The sequence below is a fragment of the Bos indicus x Bos taurus genome, chromosome 5 (genome assembly GCF_003369695.1).
Source record: "Bos indicus x Bos taurus breed Angus x Brahman F1 hybrid chromosome 5, Bos_hybrid_MaternalHap_v2.0, whole genome shotgun sequence".
Lineage (NCBI taxonomy): Eukaryota > Metazoa > Chordata > Mammalia > Artiodactyla > Bovidae > Bos > Bos indicus x Bos taurus.
In genome coordinates, this window is record NC_040080.1 from 83,011,183 (window position 1) to 83,036,320 (window position 25,138).

The 25,138-nt window shown below is 38.3% G+C and overlaps 1 pseudogene; it reads right to left on the minus strand.

Annotated features, from left to right (window-relative positions):
• LOC113893544 overlaps positions 1 to 24,863 on the minus strand; it is a 170,402-nt pseudogene extending 145,539 nt beyond the window's left edge.
• Between the last annotated feature and the right edge of the window lie 275 nt (positions 24,864 to 25,138).

Below are 25,138 nucleotides of genomic sequence, written 5' to 3' on the forward strand. Positions count from 1 at the left end.
TACTTCCTAGGGGTGACACCAGTTTTGGTCTTTAAACTGTACATTCACGGACGTTTCAACTAGAAGTCAAGGGAAAGAGTTAGAATCGGAAATTAGAGCCTTGAACCATTTCTGACTTGTGATATTAAACTAGAAATCCTTATTGTTGTTTCAAAGGTCTGTTGCAGGTTTTTGTCTTTGGTGAGCATGTATGAAGTAGAACTCAAAGAAAAGCTGAGGTAATGGTTCCAGGGGAGTTAACTTTCTTCTCTCAGCACACTTCTCTTTTGGGGATTTATTTGAGTGTCAGATTCAAGGTACAGAGTGATGAAAATCATATTTCAGAAACAAGCCAGCATAAAGGTTTTGCTCAGCTAAAGTCTAATTGTATTTCTATATACATCAGACATTAGAGCTCAGTTGTATAAATGTGGGTGTTATATTAATACATTCAGTTTACTGTACTTACTATACAACTTACTACTAACTTGAACTCAAAACACAAAAGCATCTCATTCATTACATGGAAATATTTACACTTGTACAACCCAAGACATTTATATTGTTCCACGTAAAATTATTTTCTGAGGCTTAAAATCACCATACATATACTATATTCAGTTCAGTTCAGTTCAGTCAGTTCAGTCCAGTCACTCAGTCGTGTCCGACTCTTTGCAACCCCATGAACTGCAGCATGCCAGGCCTCCCTGTCCATCACCAATTCCCGGAGTTCACTCAGACTCACGTCCATCGAGTCGGTGATGCCATCCAGCCATCTCATCCTCTGTCGTCCCCTTCTCCTCCTGCCCCTAATCCCTCCCAGCACCAGAGTCTTTTCCAATGAGTCAACTCTTCACATGAGGTGGCCAAAGTACTGGAATTTCAGCTTTAGCATCATTCCTTCCAAAGAACACCCAGGACTGATCTCCTTTAGAATGGACTGGTTAGATCTCCTTGCAGTCCAAGGGACTCTCAAGAGTCTTCTCCAGCACCACAGTTCAAAAGCATCAATTCTTCGGCGCTCAGATTTCTTCACAGTCCAACTCTCACATCCATACATGACCACAGGAAAAACCATAGCCTTGACTAGAAGGGCCTTAGTTGGCAAAGTAATGTCTCTGCTTTTGAATATGCTATCTAGGTTAGAGGAACATAATTGAAAAACCAAAAGCAAGGCAGCAGAATGGGACTAGAACAGCTGGACCAAAATTTAAACATTTTTGGAGAAGAAACACAACATTGAATTTGCAAGAAGGAGTTAAGAAAAACACTGAAATAATTAATTAGACAAGAGTCTCTCAAGAAAGTCACCACCTTCATGCTGTTCAGGTAGGGCAGGGCTTTTCCTTGCAATACCCCTTCTGGTAACATGCAATTTCCCAAGCTCCCTCCTTCTCTTCCAAAATGTATGTTCTGTGCTCCCTTCATTCTAGACAACTACCAACTAATCTTTTAAACTAAATACAAATATTTTAACTGGATCTAAAATGTGACTGCTACTTCCCCCATTAGGCTGAACTGTTATAACTCAAAGAAGTTACATTAATGGTGTTATTGTAGACACCATGGCAGGCCAGAGGGTGATTGGGATTCACTATCTTTATTGGTGCCCCTTAAATCATACACAAAAGCAATTGCTTTTGACCAGCTCTGGAAAGTCACCTTTGTTCAAAACCTCTGTTGTATACTTGGTATGTGCCTTTGGGTAAGTGCCTGTGTTGGAGGTAGAGAACAGAGTATCAGCCAGCTAACATGTTGTCTTACTCAGGCCTAGAAGAATGTACTACTTACTACTAATTTTGCATGATTTAGGGGAAACTATGGAAATTTCCCCTCCTACTGGCTCTAAACATGCTGATGACAACCCACCCTTCTTCCCTGACTTGTTTGTAACTAAAACTTGAATTCTAGAACTGAAGTTTTGTTAAATATGTCTTCTTTGCAGTGAAAATTCAAATCCAAAATTTAACACCTGGGAAGACAACACATTAGATTACCAACAACAGAGTAGAACTGCAAGAAAATTAGGTAATGATGAAGAGGGTTGGGATATGCAAGGTAGGTCTCTATTTTCACCCCTGGAGTATTTATCCTCAGCCTAAGTTTTGAGGTCAATAGATCCCTGGAGTTATCATAAATCCTTAGAGAACAAAGAAAGAGTGTGTGTGGTATGTGTCCATGTGTGTGTGTGCCTGCACGTGTGTGTGTTGTATGTGTGCACAAGGAGGAAGAGGAGGAAAGGGACAGCCTACACATATTTGCATTTTGCTATCTGCCAAACGACTTTGCCTTTTAATATCAGAGAAACAAGAACAATCTCTAGAAAGTCTATAAGAAGATCTTGTAGCCCTGTCTTAAGAAGCCTCAGCGAGAGGCCAGAGACAGAATAATAAATGAGTTTAAGTGCAGTTAGCTTCATGCAGGAACATCAGCTTAGCAGGGACAAAACATGAAACAGACCCATGGTTCAAATATACCACTGAATATCTAGACTATTTCCTGAAATGAGCTTCTTGGATATAAATAGCATAGTAATACAAATATGCATACTTTTTACTACCACCACTTTCACTGTTTCTGGACTCTACTTGGCAATAAATCTGAAAATGCAATGCAGTTGGTTAAGGAGAGTTACTTTTTTGAAGTTTAATGAGCATGATGGCTAATAGGGACCATGCTTTAAAATTCCACGTAGGGACAAAATAATATTGAAAAAGACTTTTTTTAAAATTAATGATACCACTATCTTTTTTTATTTCACACATAGACAAATTCTTTATAAGTTAATTGTACTAAAAAAAGACACCTGACAGCTAATAATTTGATTACCACTCTTAACCAGATTAAACTGGTCTTGTTTAACAAACACATCATTAGTTTAGTCATGATAATGGATAGTTGCAGTGGTCTTTTTAATATTTACTAAGAAATTTAGAAAATTGTTAGATGGTATAAAGACATAATTTTAAAAGTTTCAACTTTACCACACAGAAAAATATTGTTAGTATTTTGACTAGTTCCTTCTAGAATTTTTCTTGTGTGCTGAGTGTACAGTTGATATTCTGATTGTAGCTGTTACTTTGTTTTTGATTTGCAATCATCCTAATTTTAACAAATAATTTTTTGCTTTATGAGACAAATGGAAAAATTTAATCACTAAAATATATATTTGATTATTTAGTAACAGTTGTTCTTTTTTAACATAACATTATTGAAATTATGTATCAGAAATAAAAAGTGAAGGGTAGTCGCTGAATGGTGTGATGCCTTGGATTTCCTTTAAAATAAACCAGAATGAGATGGAGTGATAAAGAGTAGGAGTTAATTGTTATTGAAGATAAATGATGGGTACATGGAGGTTTATGACAGTATTCTTCAATGAAAAGTTTAATATAGTTAAGTAAGTTTTAGTCTATGATTTGTGATATTATATGTTTCATATACATATTTATTCATAAGCACCTTGTTTAACTTCACTATATAACTTAAGATTTCTATACTCATTAATTTTTAAGCTAGTTTAACTTGTTAAAAGCAGAAACGGGTGTATCAGTTCATTTCAGTTCAATTCAGTTGCTCAGTCGTGTCCGACTCTTTGTGACCCCATGAATCACAGAACGCCAGGCCTCCCTGTCCATCACCAACTCCCGGAGTTCACTCAGACTCACGTCCATCGAGATAATGTCACTCAAATCACTGTTTGGTTAATTTTTTTCTAAGGCTTTCTTCGGCTTTTTTGTTGTTGTTGTTTATTTTTGGCCTAAAATTAGTTTGTTATATTAATATTATTAATTATTAATAATATTAATGTTATTGTTCTTTCTTCATTTGTGTGTATACATTTTACTGATGCCTCTCTAGTAAAAGGCAACCCACTCCGGTGTTCTTGCCTGGAGAATCCCAGGGGGAGCCTGGTGGGCTGCCATCTATGGGGTCACACAGAGTCGGACACGACTGAAGCGACTTAGCAGCAGCAGCAGTCCTGCTTAAGTTTTTTACCTTACATTTTAACTTCTGCATCTTTTTTGTTTGTTTGTCCTTGCTTGATAATTCTTGAGCATCCATTGTTGTTCCAATTATTGTTTAACACTCTCTGACATTTTGACTTTAGAGTATCTGTTTAAGAAGCATATAGTTGTTTTTTATAAAAATAAACATGCCTGGTGGCTCAGATGGTAAAGATCCCACCTGCAATGCCAGAGACCTGGGTTCAATCCCTGGGTTGGGAAGATCCCCTGGAGAAGAAAAAGGCAACCCACTCCAGTATTCTTGCCTGGAGAATTCCATGGACAGAGTAGACTGGTGGGCTCCAGTCATAGGGCTGAAAAGAGTCAGATATGACCGACTGACTATCACTTTCACAAAATTTATTTTGTCTCAAATTCTAATTGTAATTTTCATCTTGGGTTTCATTTATTTATTTTTCTCACTGGTAAATATGTGTGGATGCATGCACACTCATACATAAGTGTACATACACAGAACATAGGGACCATACATACGTATATACAACATATGGGCCATTTATATTTCCTCTCAAGTTCAGCAGAAACTTGGTAGTTATATAACTTGCTTTTAGTTCTACCACTAATAAAATTTAAGTACTATAAAAACATTTTACTCCTATTTTTAATGTTTGAAAGCCAGAAATGAAAAAGGTTAATTCTACCCTATATAAGATGAGAAACCCAACACATCTTCACTTTCCTGTCTACACCCTCCCCATTACTGTTATTTGTAGATGTAATATACGCTTTGTTTTCAAAATATTAAATTGTTTACACAAGATAGTTTCTCTTTTAGATTGTCTGACTTACAATTCTCCTCTGTAGAATTCACAATAACAAACATATCTAGATAACATATTTGATTGGTTTTAATGTTCATTTGTAACTTTACGTTATGGAATATATGTGGTTTTTAAAACTTTTATTGGAGTATAGTTGCTTTACAATGTTGTGTTCATCTCTGTTGTATAGCAAGGTGAATCAGTTATATGCTTTCATATATTCTGTCTTTTTTTAGATTTCCTTTCCATTTAGGTCCCCACAGAGCACTGAGTAAAGTTCTCTGTGCTATACAGTAGGTTCTTATTAGTTATTTATTTTTCTATATAGTAGTACATATAAAACATTATAGTATGTATATTGTAAAACATTATAAAACACAGAATTCCAATCTCACCTTATGTTGTTTATTTCTAAATCTGCAGTACTAGAAGAATTTATTTCCTTCAAATTATCCTGTGAGAAACTATAAGGAAAAGGAACACTTCCTTACTCAGTCTACAAGGCCAAACTACAGATACCAATGCCATTCAAAGATATTACAGCAAAGAAAGCTACAAGCCAATACACTGTGAACTTAACTGAAGAATTCTTAAGGAAATGTGGCAAATAGAATCCAGAAACTATATTTCTGTCTTTGTGCCAGTACCATACTGTCTTGATAACTGTGGCTTTGTAGTAGAGCCTGAAGTCAGGTAGGTTGATTCCTCCAGTTCCATTCTTCTTTCTCAAGATAGCTTTGGCTATTCGAGGTTTTTTGTATTTCCATACAAATTGTGAAATTATTTGTTCTAGCTCTGTGAAGAATACTGTTGGTATCTTGATAGGGATTGCATTGAATCTATAAATTGCTTTGGGTAGTATACTCATTTTCACTATATTGATTCTTCCAATCCATGAACATGGTATATTTCTCCATCTATTAGTGTCTTCTTTAATTTCTTTCACCAGTGTTTTATAGTTTTCTATATATAGGTCTTTAGTTTCTTTAGGTAGATATATTCCTAAGTATTTTATTCTTTCCAGTTGCAATGGTGAATGGAATTGTTTCCTTAATTTCTCTTTCTGTTTTCTGTTTTCTCTTTCTGTTTTCCTATTAGTGTATAGTAATGCAAGGGATTTCTGTGTGTTGATTTTATATCCTGCAACTTTACTATAGTCATTGATTAGTTCTAGTAATTTTCTAGTGGAGTCTTTAGGGTTTTCTATGTAGAGGATCATGTCATCTGCAAATAGTGAGAGTTTTACTTCTTCTTTTCCAATTTGGATTCCTTTTATTTCTTTTTCTGCTCTGATTGCTGTGGCCAAAACTTCCAAAACTATGTTGAATAGTAATGGTGAAAGTGGGCACCCTTGTCTTGTTTCTGACTTTAGAGGAAATGCTTTCAATTTTTCACCATTGAGGATAATGTTTGCTGTGGGTTTGTCATATATAGCTTTTATTATGTTGAGGTATGTTCCTTCTATTCCTGCTTTCTGGAGAGTTCTTATCATAAATGGATGTTGAATTTTGTCAAAGGCTTTCTCTGCATCTATTGAGATAATCATATGGTTTTTATTTTTCAATTTGTTAATGTAGTGTATTACATTGATTAATTTGCGGATATTGAAGAATCCTTGCATCCCTGGGATAAAGCCCATTTGGTCATGGTGTATGATCTTTTTAATGTGTTGTTGGATTCTGATTGCTAGAATTTTGTTAAGGATTTTTGCATCTATGTTCATCAGTGATATTGGCCTGTAGTTTTCTTTTTTTGTGGGATCTTTGTCAGGTTTTGGTATTAGGGTGATGCTGGCACAAAGACAGAAATATAGATCAATGGAACAAAATAGAAAGCCCAGAGATAAATCCACGCACATATGGACACCTTATCTTTGACAAAGGAGGCAAGAATATACAATGGATTAAAGACAATCTCTTTAACAAGTGGTGCTGGGGAAACCGGTCAACCACTTGTAAAAGAATGAAACTAGAACACTTTCTAACACCATACACAAAAATAAACTCAAAGTGGATTAAAGATCTAAACGTAAGACCAGAAACTATAAAACTCCTAGAGGAGAACATAGGCAAAACACTCTCTGACATACATCACAGCAGGATCCTCTATGACCCACCTCCCAGAATATTGGAAATAAAAGCAAAAATAAACAAATGGGACCTAATTAACCTTAAAAGCTTCTGCACATCAAAGGAAACTATTAGCAAGGTGAAAAGGCAGCCTTCAGAATGGGAGAAAATAATAGCAAATAAAGCAACTGACAAACAACTAATCTCAAAAATATACAAGCAACTTCTATAGCTCAACTCCAGAAAAATAAACGACCCAATCAAAAAATGGGCCAAAAAACTAAATAGACATTTCTCCAAAGAAGACATACAGATGGCTAACAAACACATGAAAAGATGCTCAACATCACTCATTATCAGAGAAATGCAAATCAAAACCACTATGAGGTACCATTTCACACCAGTCAGAATGGCTGCGATCCAAAAGTCTACAAATAATAAATGCTGGAGAGGGTGTGGAGAAAAGGGAACCCTCTTACACTGTTGGTGGGAATGCAAACTAGTACAGCCGCTATGGAGAACAGTGTGGAGATTCCTTAAAAAACTGGAAATAGAACTGCCTTATGATCCAGCAACCCCACTGCTGGGCATACACACTGAGGAAACCAGAAGGGAAAGAGACACGTGTACCCCAATGTTCATCGCAGCACTGTTTATAATAGCCAGGACATGGAAACAACCTAGATGTCCATCAGCAGATGAATGGATAAGAAAGCTGTGGTACAATTACACAATGGAATATTACTCAGCCATTAAAAAGAAAACATTTGAATCAGTTCTTATGAGGTGGATGAAACTGGAGCCTACTATACAGAGTGAAGTAAGCCAGAAGGAAAAACACCAATGCAGTATAATAACACATATATATGGAATTTAGAAAGATGGTAACAATAACCCTGTGTACGAGACAGCAAAAGAGACACTGATGTATAGAACAGTCTAATGGACGCTATGGGAGAGGGAGAGGGTGGGAAGATTTGGGAGAATGGCAATGAAACATGTAAAATATCATGTATGAAATGAGATGCCAGTCCAGGTTCGGTGCACGATACTGGATGCTTGGGGCTGGTGCACTGGGATGACCCAGAGGGATGGTATGGGGAGGGAGGAGGGAGGAGGGCTCAGGATGGGGAACACATGTATACCTGTGGCGGATTCATTTTGATATTTGGCAAAACTAATAAAATTATGTAAAGTTTAAAAATAAAAAAATAAAAATAAAAAAAGAATCCAGAAACTAGTTTTAATACTACTAAGTAGGGTTCATCCTAGGGATAGTTTTATAAGGTGATGAACAATCAATGCAATTTAACATTTTAGCAAACTGAAGAAGAAAAAATATTATCTTCTAAGTAAACACATAAAAACCTTTTGGCAAAATTCAGCATTCATTCATGATACAAAATCTTAGGAAAGGGAACTTCCTAAAGGAACTTCCTAAAATTGATAAAAGCCATCGAACATAAATCCACAACATTATACTTAATGGCTTTTTTCTATAATAAGGAACAGATAAAGGAAGCTGACTCTTATCCTTTTCATCCAATACTGTTCTGGAAGTCTAGATGGATTGGGAATGCAGAAGTAAAATTATTTTTGTTCAAAACAGTACAGTCCTAATTTCCACAATGCAATTTGCAGAGATGTGAATAGGCCTAGAAATTATCATGCAGAATGAAGTAAGTCAGAAAGAGAAAAACAAATATTGTTTTTGTTATATGAAGAATTGCTTATATGCAGAATCTAGAAAAATCTAGAGATGAACTCATTTGCAATGCAGAAAGAGAGATTCAAATGTACAGAACAAACCTATGAGAACCAAGAGGGAAAGGGGTGAGGGGACACACTCTTAAAGGGAATGGACCCAGCTCAGACCTGAACCTCATGGCTGCTGCTTCAATAACTTGAGGTCCATGCTGCCCCTGATAGGGTAGTGATGGCCATTGAGGAGAGGAGAAGTTCAAGCTAAAACCTCACTCTCTAAAGAGAGTTCCTAACCCATGCTTCTCCGGGCCGACCTCCTACCAAGGTGATAGATGGCAGAAGAGCCGGAGAATGAATATGGCTTGTGTTCATGTCAAATCCAGCTCTGCCACTAAAGTCACTGGGTACATGGAGACTGTATAAGGATGCACCCACATAAGGACAAGACTGCCATAGGAAATCCTATCACCTAATTTCAAAAAGAACAGAAAGTTAAGCAAAATGAGAAGACAAGAATTTATCTCAACTGAAAGAAAAAGAAAACCTCTGAAAAAAACAACAAAAGTAAAATACCAGATGAAGAATTCAAAACATTAGTAATAAAAATGCTAAGTGAATTAGGGGAAAGAATAAACAAATACAGGGAGAATTTTAACAAGGAACTAGAAAATATATATATATATATATATATATATATATATATATATATAAAGATAAAGTCAGAACTGAAGAATACAAAAACTGAAATGAAAAACACAATAAAACACTTAAAGCAGACTAGGTGATACGTAATACAGGACAGAAATTGTATGGACCTAACTCTGATCTGATCTGAACAGAAGCAGAAGATATTAAGAAGAGGTGGCAAGAATACACAGAAGAACTCTACAAAAAAGAGCTCATGACCCAGATGATCACGATGGTGTGATCACTCACCTAGAGCCAGACATCCTGGAATGTGAAGTCAAATGGGCCTTAGGAAGCATCACTATGAATAAAGCTAGTGGAGGTGATGATACACCAGTTGAGCTATCTCAAATCCTAAAAGATGAAAGTGCTACACTCAATATGCCAGCAAATTTGGAAAACTCAGCAGTGGCCACAGTACTGGAAAAGGTCGGTTTTAATTCCAATCCCTAAGAAAGGCAATGCCAAAGAATGCTCAAACTACTGCACAATTGCACTCATCTCACACGGTAATAAAGTAATGCTCAAAATTCTCCAAGTCAGACTTCAGTGATTTATGAACCGTGAACTACCAGATGTTCAAGGTGGTTTTATAAAGACAGAGGAACGGGAGATCAAGTTGCCAACATCTGCTGTATCATCAAAAAAGCAGGAGAGTTCCTGAAAAACATCTATTTCTGCTTTATTGACTATGCCAAAGCCTTTGATTGTGTGGATCACAAGAAACTGTAGAAAATTCAAGAGATGGGAATACCAGACCACCTGACCTGCCTCTTGAGAAATCTGTATGTCGGTCAGGAAGCAACAGCTAGAACTGGACATGGAACAGCAGACTGGTTCCAAATAGGAAAAGGAGTACGTCAAGGCTGTATATTGTCACCCTGCTTATTTAACTTATATGCAGAGTACATCATGAGAAATGCTGGGCTGGTTGAAGCACAAGCTGGAATCAAGATTGCCGGGAGAAATATCAATAACCTCAGATATGCAGATGACACCACACTTATGGCAGAAAGCAAAGGAGAACTAAAGAGCCTCTTGATGAAAGTGAAAGAGGAGAGTGAAAAAGTTGGCTTAAAGCTCAACATTCAGAAAACGAAGATCATGGCATCTGGTCCCATCACTTCATGGCAAATAGATGGGGAAACAGTGGAAACAGTGACAGACTTTATTTTGGGGGGCTCCAATATCATTGCAGATGGTGATTGCAGCCATTAAATTAAAAGACGCTTACTCCTTGGAAGGAAAGTTATGACCATCCTAGATAGCATATTAAAAAGCAGACACATAACTTTTCCAGCAAAGGTCCATTTAGTCAAAGCTATGGTTTTTCCAGTAGTCATGTATGGATGTGAGAGTTGGACTGTGAAGAAAGCTGAGCACCAAAGAATTGATGCTTTTGAACTTTGGTGTTGGAGAAGACTTTTGAGTCCCTTGGACTGCAAAGAGATCCAATCAGTCCATCCTGAAGTAGATCAGTCCTGAGTGTTCATTGGAAGGACTGATGTTGAAGCTGAAACTCCAATACTTTGGCCACCTGATGTGAAGAACTGATTCATTGGAAAAGACCCTGATGCTGGGAAAGATTGAAGGCAGCAGGAGAAGGGGACAACAGAGAATGAGATGGTTGGATGGCATCATGGACTCAATGGACATAAGTTTAGGTAAAATCTGGGAGTTGCTAATTGACAGGGAGGCCTGGTGTGCTGTAGTCTGTGGATTCGCAAAGCGTCAGACATGACTGAGCAACTGAACTGAAGTGCACTGAGGTGATACAGAATGCATAAGTGATCTGGAAGATAAAATATGAAAGTTGCCCATTTGGATCTGGAAAAAGGAAAACAGATTCATAAAATGAGAACATTTTCAGGGACTTGTGGGAAATTAAGCATGCTGCTGCTAAGTCACTTCAGTCATGTCCAACTCTGTGCAACCCCATAGACAGCAGCCCACCAGGCTCCACCGTCTCTGGGATTCTCCAGGCAAGAACACCAGAGTGGGTTGCCATTTCCTTCTCCAATGCAGGAAAGTGAAAAGTGAAATTGAAGGCGCTCAGTGGTATCGGACCCTCAGCGACCCCATGGACTGCAGCCTTCCAGGCTCCTCCATCCATGGGATTTTCCAGGCAAGAGTACTGGAGTGGGGTGCCATTGCCTTCTCCAAAATTAAGCATATTCACATCATTATTATAAATAAACATATTCACATTACAGGGGTTTCAGAAGAAGAATAGAGAGAAAAAGGGTTGAAACTGTATCTGATAAAATTATGGCTGAAAACTTCCCAAACCTGAAGAAGGAAACATATATCTATGTATAGGAAGGACAGAAGGTCCCAAATAAGGTGAAACAAAACATACCCTCACCAAGACACATCATAATTAAAGTGATAAGAGGAAATTCTACAACGTTAAGAGGAAATTCTAAAGGCAGCAAGAGTAGAACAAAGAGTCTTATCCAAGGAAATGACTGCAAGGATAATAGCTGATTTTTCTGCACACACTTTGTGGGCCAGAAGGGAATGGTATGATATATTCAAAGTGCTCAAAGGGAAAAAGATGCAACCTAGGATACTCTACTGGGACTGAATTAACAGGAGAGTGAAAATGGGAATAAGACACAAGATGGTTGCTTCACTTTCAGATGTGGACATCTGTTTGCTTTTGGTTTTTGAAGGCAGCAGTTGGCTATTATGATAATGTTTTGTTCCGTTGACATTACCCCCCAGTTCCCTTCCTAGGAGAGAATGTCATGAGCATCAGTGGTGGTGTCTCAGACCCCTCCTCCAGGCTCCCAGTTTCCTAAGCTGTGGTCTTAAAACTCTTCTTTGACCACCTGTTCCCAATTCTCTCTTTCACCTCCCTCCTTGCTCAGGTGTCTTTCATCTACAGACTATTTACTGTTGCATCTGGCAATGTTTGGCAATGTTTTTTACCCTGAGAAAAATCTAAGTGCATTTCTTTTTATGAAATAATTTTCATACATTAATAGCTTCTTCTCTGATGATGAAGTTTCTAGAAATGTCAAACATATTGACTACTGCGAGCTCTTCATCTTCCTTCTGTCCCATGGAAATCAGATTTCCAGCAAACTGCAGGCTCCCCTTGGAGAAGGCAATGGCACCCCACTCCAGTATTCTTGCCTGAAAAATCCCACGGACAGAGGAGCCTGGTAGACTGCAGTCCATGGGGTTGCTGAGGGTCGGACACGACTGAGCGACTTCACTTTGACTTTTCATTTTCATGCATTGGAGAAGGAAGTGGCAACCCACTCCAGTGTTCTTGCCTGGAGAATCCCAGGGATGGGGGAGCCTGGTGGGCTGCTGTCTCTGGGGTCGCACAGAGTCGGACACAACTGAAGCGACTTAGCAGCAGCAGCGGCAGCAGTGGCAGGAGCAGCAGCAGCAGCAGGCTCCCCTACATGCTCTCTGCTCTGACAAAACTTTTCTCAGGTAGCTGAGTGATGATTCAGCAATTCTCATGGACAGTTCAGTTCAGTCGTTCAGTCGTGTCTGACTCTTTGTGACTCCATGAATCACAGCACTCCAGGCCTCCCTGTCCATCATCAACTCCTGGAGTTCACTAAGACTCATGTCCATCCAGTCAGTGGTGCCATCCAGCCATCTCATCCTCTGTCGTCGCCTTCTCCTCCTGCCCCCAATCCCTCCCAGTCTTTTCCAATGAGTCAACTCTTCCCATGAGGTGGCCAAAGTACTGGAATTTCAGCTTTAGCATCATTCCTTCCAAAGAAATCTCAGGGCTGATCTCCTGCAGAATGGACTGGTTGGATCTCCTTGCAGTCCAAGGGACTCTCAAGAGTCTTCTCCAACACCACAGTTCAAAAGCATCAATTCTTCAGTGCTCAGCTTTCTTCACAGTCCAACTCTCACATCCATACATGACCACTGGAAAAACCATAGCCTTGACTAGATGGACCTTTGTTGACAAAGCAATGTCTGCTTTTGAATATGCTATCTAGGTTGGTCATAACTTTTCTTCCAAGGAGTGAGCGTCTTTTAATTTCGTGGCTGCAGTCATCATCTGCAGTGATTTTGGAGCCCAAAAAAATAAAGTCTGACACTGTTTCCACTGTTTCCCCATCTATTTCCCATGAAGTGATGGAACCAGATGCCATGATCTTCATTTTCTGAATGTTGAGTTTTAAGCCAACTTTTTCACTCTCCTCTTTCACCTTCATCAACAGGCTTTTTAGTTCCTCTTCACCTTCTGCCATAAGGGTGGTGTCATCTGCATATCTGAGGTTATTGATATTTCTCCCAGCAATCTTGATTCCAGCTTGTGCTTCTTCCAGCGCAGCATTTCTCATGATGTACTCTGCATAGAAGTTGAATAAGCAGGGTGACAATATACAGCCTTGACATACTCCTTTTCCTATTTGGAACCAGTCTGGTGTTCCATGTCCAGTTCTAACTGTTGCTTCCTGACCTGCATATAGGTTTCTCAAGAGGCAGGTCAGGTGGTCTGTATTCCCATCTCTTTCAGAATTTCCACAGTTTCTTGTGAGCCACACAATCAAAGGCTTTGGCATAATCAATAAAGCAAAAATAGATGTTTTTCTGGAACTCTCTTGCTTTTTCAATGATCCAGTGGATATTGGCAATTTGGTCTCTGGTTCCTCTGCCTTTTCTAAAACCAGCTTGAACATCTGGAAGTTCATGGTTCACGTATTGCTGAAGCCTGGCTTGGAGAATTTTGAGCATTACTTTGCTAGCGTGTGAGATGAGTGCAATTGTGTGGTAGTCTGAGCATTCTTTGGCATTGCCTTTCTTAGGGATTGGAATGAAAACTGAACTTTTCCAGTCCTGTGGCTACTGCTGAGTTTTCCAAATTTGCTGGCATACTGAGTGCAGCACTTTCACAGCATCATCTTTCAGGTAAGAGTCCAATATTTTTAAAAATCCACGTTTAGCCATAAGACTTTTTCACCTTTCTCACAAATGTGATATAGAATTACATTTTGAAACTATCATTCTTTATTTCTTCAAGTGTAATTATGAGTCATATAAATAAAGTTTATTTCTATATTTCTGAATGGTAACTAAGGTTAAATACACACACATACCCAATATAAATAGCTTCGTAAAGTTAATCACAAATACAATCACAATCCTTTTATTCTATAATTTCTTTGGTCCTTAAATGCTACATTAGCAGGAAGTCCAGCATTGTACTCACTTTTAAACTGTTTAGAAACTCTATAGACTATTACAAAAGGCTCACTTCATTTTACTCACAACAAGAGAACACTATACTGATAAAACCACCTATTCATTGTTCCTGACTGCCATATGCCGTTTAATTCTCTTAGACATCCTGACAGATAGTACTTGTCCATTGCTGTGAGGGATGATTCCATTTTCTTGTAAATTGGTAAAGAGTGCTCCATAATGAGCTTCCAAGATGCAGCTTTAAGCACTCATTTCTTTTGGCTCAAATTTCTAATAGCTACCACTTATGGTAGCTTTTGAACTGTGGTATTGGAGAAGACTCTTGAGAGTTCCTTGGACTGCAAGAAGGTCAAACCAGTCAATCCTAAAGGAAATCAGTCCTGATTATTTATTGGAAGGACTGATGCTGAAGCTGAAACTCCAACACTTTGGCCAAAGAACTGACTCATTGGAAAAGACTCTGATGATTGGAAAGATTGAAAGCAGGAAGAGAAGGGGATAACAGAGGGTGAGATGGTTGGATGGCATCACCAAGTCAATGGACATGAGTTTGAGCAAGCTCCCAGAGTTGGTGATGGACAGGAAGCCTGGCGTGCTGCAGTCCATGGGGTCACAAAGAGTCAGACATGACTGAGCAACTGAACTGAACTGACCACTCAGGGAGTACAGTCTTCATATTGCTTTTCCTTCTGGCAACCACATGCATTCCACTGGGGCCTTTCCTCAGACCCAGAACTATGAGAACTCCCCTTCAAAGGGATACTGCCTTCAATAACACCCAAGTAATTTCCTGTCCCACTCTGTACCTTGATATTGCTGGCAATTTTTCTCTTTGAGAAAGAAAACCGTCAGTAATTGTATGATGTAATCTAGGATAAGATAAGGAAGCATTCTGGGAAGTTATCAGGCTAATTTTGATCACTGCAATCCTTCACCAAATGTCAAGATTTTAATAAAAATTTTTAAAATATGAGAATAAGATGTTATATTTTGCTCTCATGGCTCCACTTGAAAACCTCAATTTAATCGGTAGCATTGGAGGAGCATTGCTGGGGAGACAAAAAGTGTTCTGGTCACTAGCACTAATAGAATGAGTAAATAAGAATGGACATGTGTAGGCAGTCTTGAGCTCATGTGCCAACCTAGAAGAGAAGATACTATTTTGCAAGATGAGAAAATATTGGGCAACATGCTTAGAGGAATTTCAGTAGAGTCTCCAGGAAAACACCAATGGTAAAATGTGCCCTACACTGAGAAGGGCTTAGCAGCCCACTCCAGTATTCTTGCCTGGAGAGTCCCATGGACAAAGGAGCCTGATGGGCTATAGTTTGTGGGATTGAAAAAGAGCTGGACATGACTGAAGAGACTGAGCGTAAACACCCAACATCACATTTGATTCTTCTTTTAAAGCTTGTTGGTGGAGTTTCATTTTCCTTTTTCAATCGAAGTACAGTTAATTTACAACACTGTGTTAGTTTTAAGTTTACAGCAAAATAATTCAATTATTCTTATGTATTTTTCAGATTATTTCCCATTATAGTTTATTCCAGGATATTGATACTGCACTAAACAGTAAATCTTTGTTGCTTATCCGTTTTATACAAATCATTTTAAATTCTTTTAATTTTCTCCTTTCTTCTAAGAAGCAGTAAATAAAAGGCATTTGACTATTGTTTTGTTTTAAAGTTACAGTGACCTTGTTCGACATCAAGTTTGACAGTATGGGCTTGCATATCAGGTTCTACAAGTTCAGTTTTGTTCCCTTTCAAATGTGAATAATTCAAAGAAACTCCTCAAAGGAAAGCTCAAATTGAGGCCAACTTCCCAACGTACCAAGAAATATTATTCAGAAAAAACAAACTGTAACATTTGGTACAACTTACTTTGCCCAACTTCTCGAACCATATTAGTTTTATTAGTATTAAAAATCCTAGTTGTATCATTTCTGCAGCTGATAGTGGTTTGGTCCAAACCAGAGTCAGTGGCAGCTGCAAAAATAAGGAAACATCTTGTCTGCTGCCATGAGAGGATTAGAGTGTAACTCATAGCAAGCCTGCTCTATGCAGACTCCCTCAGGTTTATCGTGTAAGAATCAAAGTCACATGTCTCTACATGAGCCATGTTAGCTGAAAAACTTCCAGCCTAACAAGCTGAGAAATGTAACCACAAAAACCATGAGGCCTTCTACATTTAAAGGACAAATGAGTGAGGTATTCTTTTCTTAAAGGCCTTTTCTGTTACAGAAGCCTGTCCCATTCCTGCAGCTCTTAACTGATTCCTCATCCCTCATCAAAGATTTCCAAGGAGACAATGGTTAGGGAGGTACTTCTAACAATACAGACCTCTCCTTCAAGACCAGTGTATTCTGCTCTTCAGCTTCTACTGCCAATTCAAAGCCCCAAGCTAGTGTCTCTCAAATGGCTTTGAACCCATAAAATCATCAAAGCAAGAAATTCATGTTCATCCAGATCCTGTATATACATATGTATTAAAAAAAAAAAAGCTTCCTGAAAAATATTTATCCTTACTGCATATAATAGGCTCTGATAATCTCTATTTCATTTTGTTTAATTTTGGCACAGTTGCTTCAAACCACCAAGTTGACTTTGTTACACACAAGTACGTCATGACCCCCAGTTTATAAAGCACTGCCAAAGTTCAATACTTCTCACATCCAGCTGTTCAGAAAAATCACCCAGAGAGTCTTCGCAAACATTAAGTTAGGGCTCAGTTTAGTGCAGTTCAGTCGTTCAGTCATGTCCGACTCTTTGCAATCCCATGAATCACAGCACGCCAGGCCTCTCTGTCCATCACCAACTCCTGGAGTTCACTCAGACTCATGTCCATCGAGTCAGTGATGTCATCCAGCCATCTCATCCTCTGTCGTCCCCTTCTCTTCCTGCCCCCAATCCCTCCCAGCATCAGAGTCTTTTCCAATGAGTCAACTCTTTGCATGAGGTGGCCAAAGTACTGGAGTTTCAGCTTCAGTATCATTCCCTCCAAAGATATCCCAGGGCTGATCTCTTTCAGAATGGACTGGTTGGATCTCCATGCAGTCCAAGGGACTCTCAAGAGTCTTCTCCAGCACCACAGTTCAAAAGCATCAATTCTTCGGCGCTCAGCTTTCTTCACAGTCCAACTCTCACATCCATACATGACCACTGGAAAAACCATAGGCTTGACTAGATGGACCTTTGTTGGCAAAGTAATGTCTCTGCTTTTGAATATGCTATCTAGGTTGGTCATAACTTTTCTTCCAAGGAGTAAGTGTCTTTTAATTTCATGGCTGCAGTCACCATCTGCAGTGATTTTGGAACCCCAAAAAATAAAGTCTGACACTGTTTCCACTGTTTCCCCATCTATTTGCCATGAAGTGATGGGACCAGATGCCAAGTTAGGGCTAGGGAAGGGCAAATAGAGAGTGATGATACTAAAGGAAGACAGATCATTTCTGCTAATTATTTGCTGTATGACCTTGGATAAGTCACTTAACCTCTTTGAGTCTCAGTGTTCTCACCAGTCAAAGATAATAATAGGACCTTTCACACAGAGCTGTTGTGTCATGAAATGACATAATGCAGCAAGCCACTGCATGCTCAGTCATGTCCGACTCTGCAACCCCATGGACTGTAGACCTTGCCAGACTCCTCTATCCGTGAAATTTTCCAGGCAAGAATACTGGAGTGGGTTGTCATTTCCTACTCCAGGGGCTCTTCCCAACTCAGGGATTGAATCTATGTTTCCTGTGTCTCCTGCATTGGCAGGTGGATTCTTTACCATCTGTACCACTTGGGAAGCCCATAATATAGCAAAATACATTTAAGTATGAAATGTGGTAAGCATGGTAGGAAGGTATTAATATTATTCTTAACAATCTTGCAACCGTACTATTTCTCTGGTTGGGTTGCATTTTTCACAATATGTTGTCATCTACCTTAAACATTGTGCCTTTACTTGCATCAGAAGTGGGTTAGAACTCAGTCACCTCATTAATGCCTTCCCTGGCTACTAAATTTGAGGTGCTTAAATAAGTAGTAATGAGATGACCGAATCCTAACCTGCCTTTGACCCTCACTAAAGGTATTAATGAGGTGACCAGGTTTTAACCTGCTCTTGGCTTCATGTATATGGTTTTCAAAGCAGGTGAGAACCTGTTTTTAAAAGGCTATTAAAACATCAAGTCATGAGCCTCATTTGGCTTTTTAAAAACATGAATGAAAGATATAAAGGGGAGAAATATACAGAGTTAATTAGAAAGCCTCTAATCTTAATCTTTCACATGGTCTTACACCAATTTTCCTAAAGAATTATAGTAGATTGCAATTCACATTATTTAAGTAAATATCTGTGTTTTTCCAGAGAATTATTTTCAATTTAACACAAAGGTCCTAAATGGAATCAAGTAGCAAGTATTTATTGAAAAGCTAACACTGACCACACTAAATGAAGTACTAGGAGGGTACTAGGAAAATGTGAAAGGTCATCTCTTCTCTTAAAGTGCTCACAGTATGCTTGAGGAAAACTGTTTTTAGAGATAGTACAGTTGACCCTTGAACAACACGAATCTGAACTGTAAGGATCCGCTATAGGCAGTTTTTTTCAATAGTAAATACTACAATTCTACAAAATCTGTGGTCGGTTGCAACTGCAAATGTGGAACCTCAGATACAAAGAGTAAAGTTATATATGGATTTTAGGATCTGTGCTTAATCCCAGTGCTGTCCAGGGAACAATCATCTGTTAGTACAAATTTGAGGCTAGTAAGACCAATCATTAGGAGATGATTGCCACTGAAAACACGGTTTGCTTCAGAGGAGGCAGGCAAGGCCAGGGGGGGCCACATGAGGAAGAATCAGGGAGGAGGTGAGAAGAGAGGAAACTGGATGAAAGACTTCACTGTGGCTCCTGCAGGAAGGAACAACTAGGCTTAAATTAGCTAGTTTGAATTGGTTTAGAATATTTAAGACATGGGAGTTATCACTAGTTGTCTGGCACTTTGCCCAGGATTGATTAGAGCAGGTGAGTGGTGGCCCAAGTGTGAAGGAAGAGATTGGGCTGTGAACCCTAGATCGGTTGGTTTGTGTGTGAAAAGTACTCTTGTGGGTGAGCTCTTTACCATCAGTAGGAATTGGCTAAACCTGGGAGAGGCACTTGCTCCAGGGTCAGCAAGGCCCCACGTGTCAAAGCATCTGAATGTCAGAACATCAGAATATATAAAATAAAAGACATGCTTAATGCAGAAATAACTCAAAACTTGGTAAGTGTTAACAGCATAGTGTACCATTAATGTGTGTAATATACCAAAAGAATTGAAGAATTGAAAGAAAATGATTCTCAGCCTTGGCGATATTTTGGAATCTCCAGGAAATTACAAAAGTACTGCTCTTGAGACCCATCCTGGATTGTGACTTTAATATGTCTATGGTGCACCTGGGCATCAGGAATTTTAACATGTAACCTAGGTTAAAAAGCAATGATTAAGAGTAGGTGTGAACAGGACAGGTGGGGAAAAGCAAATTTGGACCTTTAATATCCCCAAACTGGCCAGCTGATGCCTCACCTTCTGCAGTAGAGAGAAAGGAAAAAAGGAGAAGAAAATAATAATATTGTAGAGAATAATGGATCTAATAATAATCTAACATGTATTAAGTAACTGCTATGTGTCAAGTTCATTTTAGGTACTTCAACACATTATCTAATATTCTCCCTAGAACCATAAAAGAATAGTATAAAATTTCTTAACTTTATTGGAACTGAAATTCTGAAATGGTAAATGATACGCCTTCAAGCCTCAGCTCATGTGTTGATAAAATAAGTGTATCTTCTCTCCCAAATTATAATCTTGTTATTTTTTAAAGAGGAAGTTATTTTCTCTCCAAGTATACAATATTTTCCCTATCTAATAACCCAAACATAAAATGTTTTCTTTATATCCAACTTTAAATACTTCTTGCTTTGACTAAATACAAATTTATTTTATTGCAAAGAAATCTTGAATCCTGATATAGTTTATAATCTTTTTTTGTCTAGCGTTTTAATTTCTGTTAGGCTTCTGTACCATCTCCATCTCATCTGGTTATGGCTAGACTGAGAATGAAAGTAGTGAAGTGTGTAAGACTGGGGGTTATCCAACCTTGGCCGTCCAAAATTTTATCTATACTGATTGGTCTAAAAGGGATGGTCACATGATCTAAGCTGAACCAATCGGAGTGCTTCCACTGAGATTGCAACTGGAGAAGCTAGAGAGAATGTGTGTTTATTTCTTGTGGATTGTAGGCTGTAAGCAAAGAGACCTGAATTTCCTTGAGGTCTTGACTAAGGTATGAGAGAATGAGATCAGAAGGAAAAGAGATGAAAAACAAGTAGATGTTTAGATAGATCCAAGAGATGGATAAGCTTCTATTATTATTTGAGCTTCTGGATTTTATCAGGCTTAAATGTAAACATCTCCACCCATGGACTTAATATTTGTATGAACCAAAAAATTTCCCTTTTACTTAAGACTTTGAATTTCTGTCATTTGCCGCTGTCAATTACACAATCAGATGTGTAATCAAAAAAAAAAAAAAGAAAGAAACACACATTATTTGGGACAAATACATTTAATGAATGTATACTCAAGAAAAGTTTAAACTAGGATATGTTTATCTTCTTATGTGGACAACTATTGCCTTGCACGGTGCAGGTTCCTCAGAATAAAATGTAAAATAAGACTGTTCTACACATTCAAAATTAATGATATGTTACTCTGGAATGGTGCTTTACAGAAAATGTCTAAGATTCCCAATAACAAATTAGTCAATCAGTCAAAATCAATTACTAATCATCTGCTGTGTGTCAAAAAGTGTGAAGTGTACTAGGAAGTTCCAAATGTGTACAGGGAGGCTCCCAAGATAGAGAGAACATGTTACTACTTTCAAGAAGCTCACTACTTGTAGGGAAAATATGGACCCAAATTAACCATTGCTTTAAGGTAATGAATACATGGTAAGTTGCCAAATGAGCAGTATGAAAATACTTTAAGGATTGTTTTGTTGTTCAGTCACCAAGTCGTGTCTGACTCTCTGTACTCCATGGACAGCAGCATGCCAGGCCTTCGTGTTCCTCACCAGTTCATGTCCATTGAATTGGGGATGCAGTCCAACCATCTCATCCTCTGTCACTCTCTTTTCCTTCTACCTCAATCTTTCCCAGCATCAGGGTCTTTTTCCAATGAGTTGGCTCTTTGCATCAGGTAGCCAAAGTATTGGAGCTTCAGCATCAGTCCTTCCAATGAGTATTCAGGGTTACATATGTTCAAAGGAATGAGCAATCATTGTTAGATGGAACTGATTAGAAACACTTTTCTTTATTTTATTAGAGGACATATAACCTGACCTGTGCCTTGAAGAATGGAAAGATTTAACAGAGGGATTACTTTTGCCTACAAAGAGAAAATCCCACATAACGTACTTGGCTATATCAAGAATCCAGTACTAGACCAAAGGTAGTAGAATTCAGTGCAGCAGAAAATCATCTCTTTCTCTTTACTCCCAAAGTATTATTACTTGTTTATTATTTGAAATGAAAAAGAATAGATGTAGTAAAAACGTAAGTCACATCCTGAGTTTCCTTGGTGGCTCAGATGGTAAAGAGTCCACCTGCAGTGCAGGAGACCTGGGTTTGATCCCTGGGTCATGAAGATGCCCTGGAGAAGGGAATGACTACCCACTCCAGTACTCTTGCCTGGAGAATATCATGGACAGAGGAGCCTGGCGGGCTACAGTCCATGGGGTTACAAAGAGTCGGACACAACTGAGTGACTAATACACACTAAAGTGCAAATGAAAGTTGGCTCAGTCGTGTCTGACCCTTTGCAACCCATGGAATTCTCCAGGCCAGAATACTGCAGTGGGTAACCTTTCCCTTCTCTAGGTGATCTTCCCAACCCAGGGATCAAACCCAGGTCTCCCGCATTGCAGGCAGATTCTTTACCAGCTGAGCCACAAGGGAAGCCCAAGAATACTGGAGTGGGTAGCCTATCCCTTCTCCAGCAGATCTTCCTGATTCATGAATCAAACCAGAGTCTCCTGCATTGCAGGCGAATTCTTTACCAACTGAGCTATCAGGGACATACACTAAGGCACATACTAATCCAGACAGTCATGATTCTTGCCCCAAAGGGATTTTATTCTATTTCAAATTTTCATAAAATTAACAAATAATTGTTTTGATTAATACCTATAGGACAGAGCACCCACCTCTGATTAAGAAAAGTGAGAATAAGATTCTTAGGCAAAGTATGTATCATTTGACCTAAAACTTTAGCAAAGGCTGACTAGAAGTTAGCAAAGATTCTGAAATGAGAAAAAGCATACATGGTGAATTGAAAGGTCAAAGTGGTTATAGTGGGGTATCTGAAAGAGCAAAAAGGGCAACAAATGAGTTTAAACTCTATAGAGGGGGAAAAAAAAAAAAAAAGGCCATTGAGCCTTTTCTCCAAGAGTGTAAGCCTCTGGTGCTTTCTAAGACATTTTCAGAGTCTATGAAGTCACCTAATTTTTGCAAAAATGCTGGTACAATATTTCCCTTTAGAAGCTCATTTTCTCATGAGTATACAGTGGGATTTTCCACTGTACATTTGGAAGATCTACATAAAAGAATTAACCAATATATTCCAAGTAATAAATTATGATATAACAAAACAGATGCATAAAAAATACATTCAAGGTATAGACAGGCTAATGTAACAGATTACAAAAAACTTCATGAACATGGTTTCAGATTCTATATGACAATTAATCTTTAAGAAACCAGCACTTTTTGAAGTTTAAGGTAGTATAAAAGAAGGATATTACAATGATCTAAAAAAATAGCCACTAAAATACTGCTCCCTTTTCCATCTGTCTGATACCAGATTTCCTTCATATACTGCAGTGAAAATCACAGATCACAATAGATTTAATAAAGACTCAGATAAGATAATTCCAGTTTATTAAGCCAGAACTTTAGAACAATGTTAAAACATGTAAAACAATTGTATTCTCATAACTACAGCTGGCCTTTGAAAAATGTCGAGGTTAATCCTTCATGTAATTTATAGTCACTCCATATCTGTAATTCCTCTGCATTCATGCATTCAACCAACCAACCATAGACTGTGTAGTACTATAATATTTCCTGTTGAAAAATATTGGTATGCAAATGGACCTGTGCATTCAAATCCTCATTGTTCAGGGGTCAGCTGTAATTTTGGGGGTAATGTAGTTATTCTGCATAAGAAAATATTTACTACTGTTATTTAAAAGATAAATTAATAAATGTTTTATTTTTGGCTATAGAGTGATATAACCCATAAGCTGTTTAAGGTTCTTAATAATTTTTAAGAGTGTAAAAGTGTTCTGAGACAAAAAGTTTGAGAATGGTGATCACAGAGTCTGTCATGGGGATTCTGTGTATATCTCTTTGAGAACTGTTTTCTTGATCCTGTGTGTTTGATGAATGTTCAGTAAGCTTTCTCAATAAATGTTGAGTCACTTCACTTTCATTCAGTCACTGTTTCGAACTGCCCATTGTTGTAAGCCTGAAAGAATAAATGGATCTTGCTTTCACATCACTACCGCCTCTTTTGTCCTGAATCCTCATTTCCCATTGATGTGTCAGAAGTAATGGCTGCTATTACAACCATTGAAGAGAAGCGTGTAAGGATCGATGAGCAACAAGATCAAATTCACAAATGTGTCTACCTCTCTGTAAAGCACTCTGTCTTGATTAAAAAAAAAAAAAAAACTTGAAATTGACTAGGGAGACAGTGTTGTTTCCCTGTGGTTTCCAGTACATTACAAAAGGCAAGACTTTTAAAGCACACAAACATTAGAATATTTGAAGGCAGCAAAAGTTATGACTTGTTCTCCAACTCTGAACCAAATACTTGTGGAAAAGATTTTAATGACTAATCCCTTATCTTTAGAAGAAGAAAAAAAATCTGATTTATTTCTTTGCTTTGAAGTTTCTGAATATTTCTGGCTGTTTGCCCCACATTTTGATCTTTGGATAAAGATGCTGTCCCCAGGCTCCTTACCTTCTGAGGTCCACTAGGAAAATCTCTCTGAAAAATGTTACACATTTTATGTTTAATACTTGATGGCTAAAATATTTCAGGAAAAATCTAAACATCCACTCAGATGCAAAACTCTATGATGGTCTGCAGGAACGTGGTCTGGACACGGAATAGAATGGTGCTGGGGGCAAGAAGTGACAGCTGCAGCCAGAACCCAGAGCAGGCTCTGCCTCTCACCTCTCTTCTGTCCTGAGGCATCGCTCTCCTTCCAGGTTCCAGCCTCCCTTCGGTGGGCTGGTTCACAGCAGGTATTAGGTTGCTCCTTGGAAAGGGAGCAGGACTCTCCTTGGAACTGAGCTGAGACCATTCCACTGTTTTCAGTTATAAATTTTGGCAATTTTGATTCCATGTTATCAGCCAGGGAACATCTTTTCAAATCAAAATCTAGCATCTGACTAATTTTAATTTGAAAGAAGTCTTTCTTATTTGGGGTGGGGGGGAAGTTAACATTATTTTTAAATGTTTGCTTATTTCAAATTGAATTAAAATGAAACTCAGTAGAAAAATATTTTTATGTTTGTTTGTTCCTATTTCAATTTGCTAGTCAAAGTCCCTTTAAAACTATATGTATAGAAAACTTCCAAAAATTATCTTTTCCTGCTTGCTTTTATTTATAAAAATATG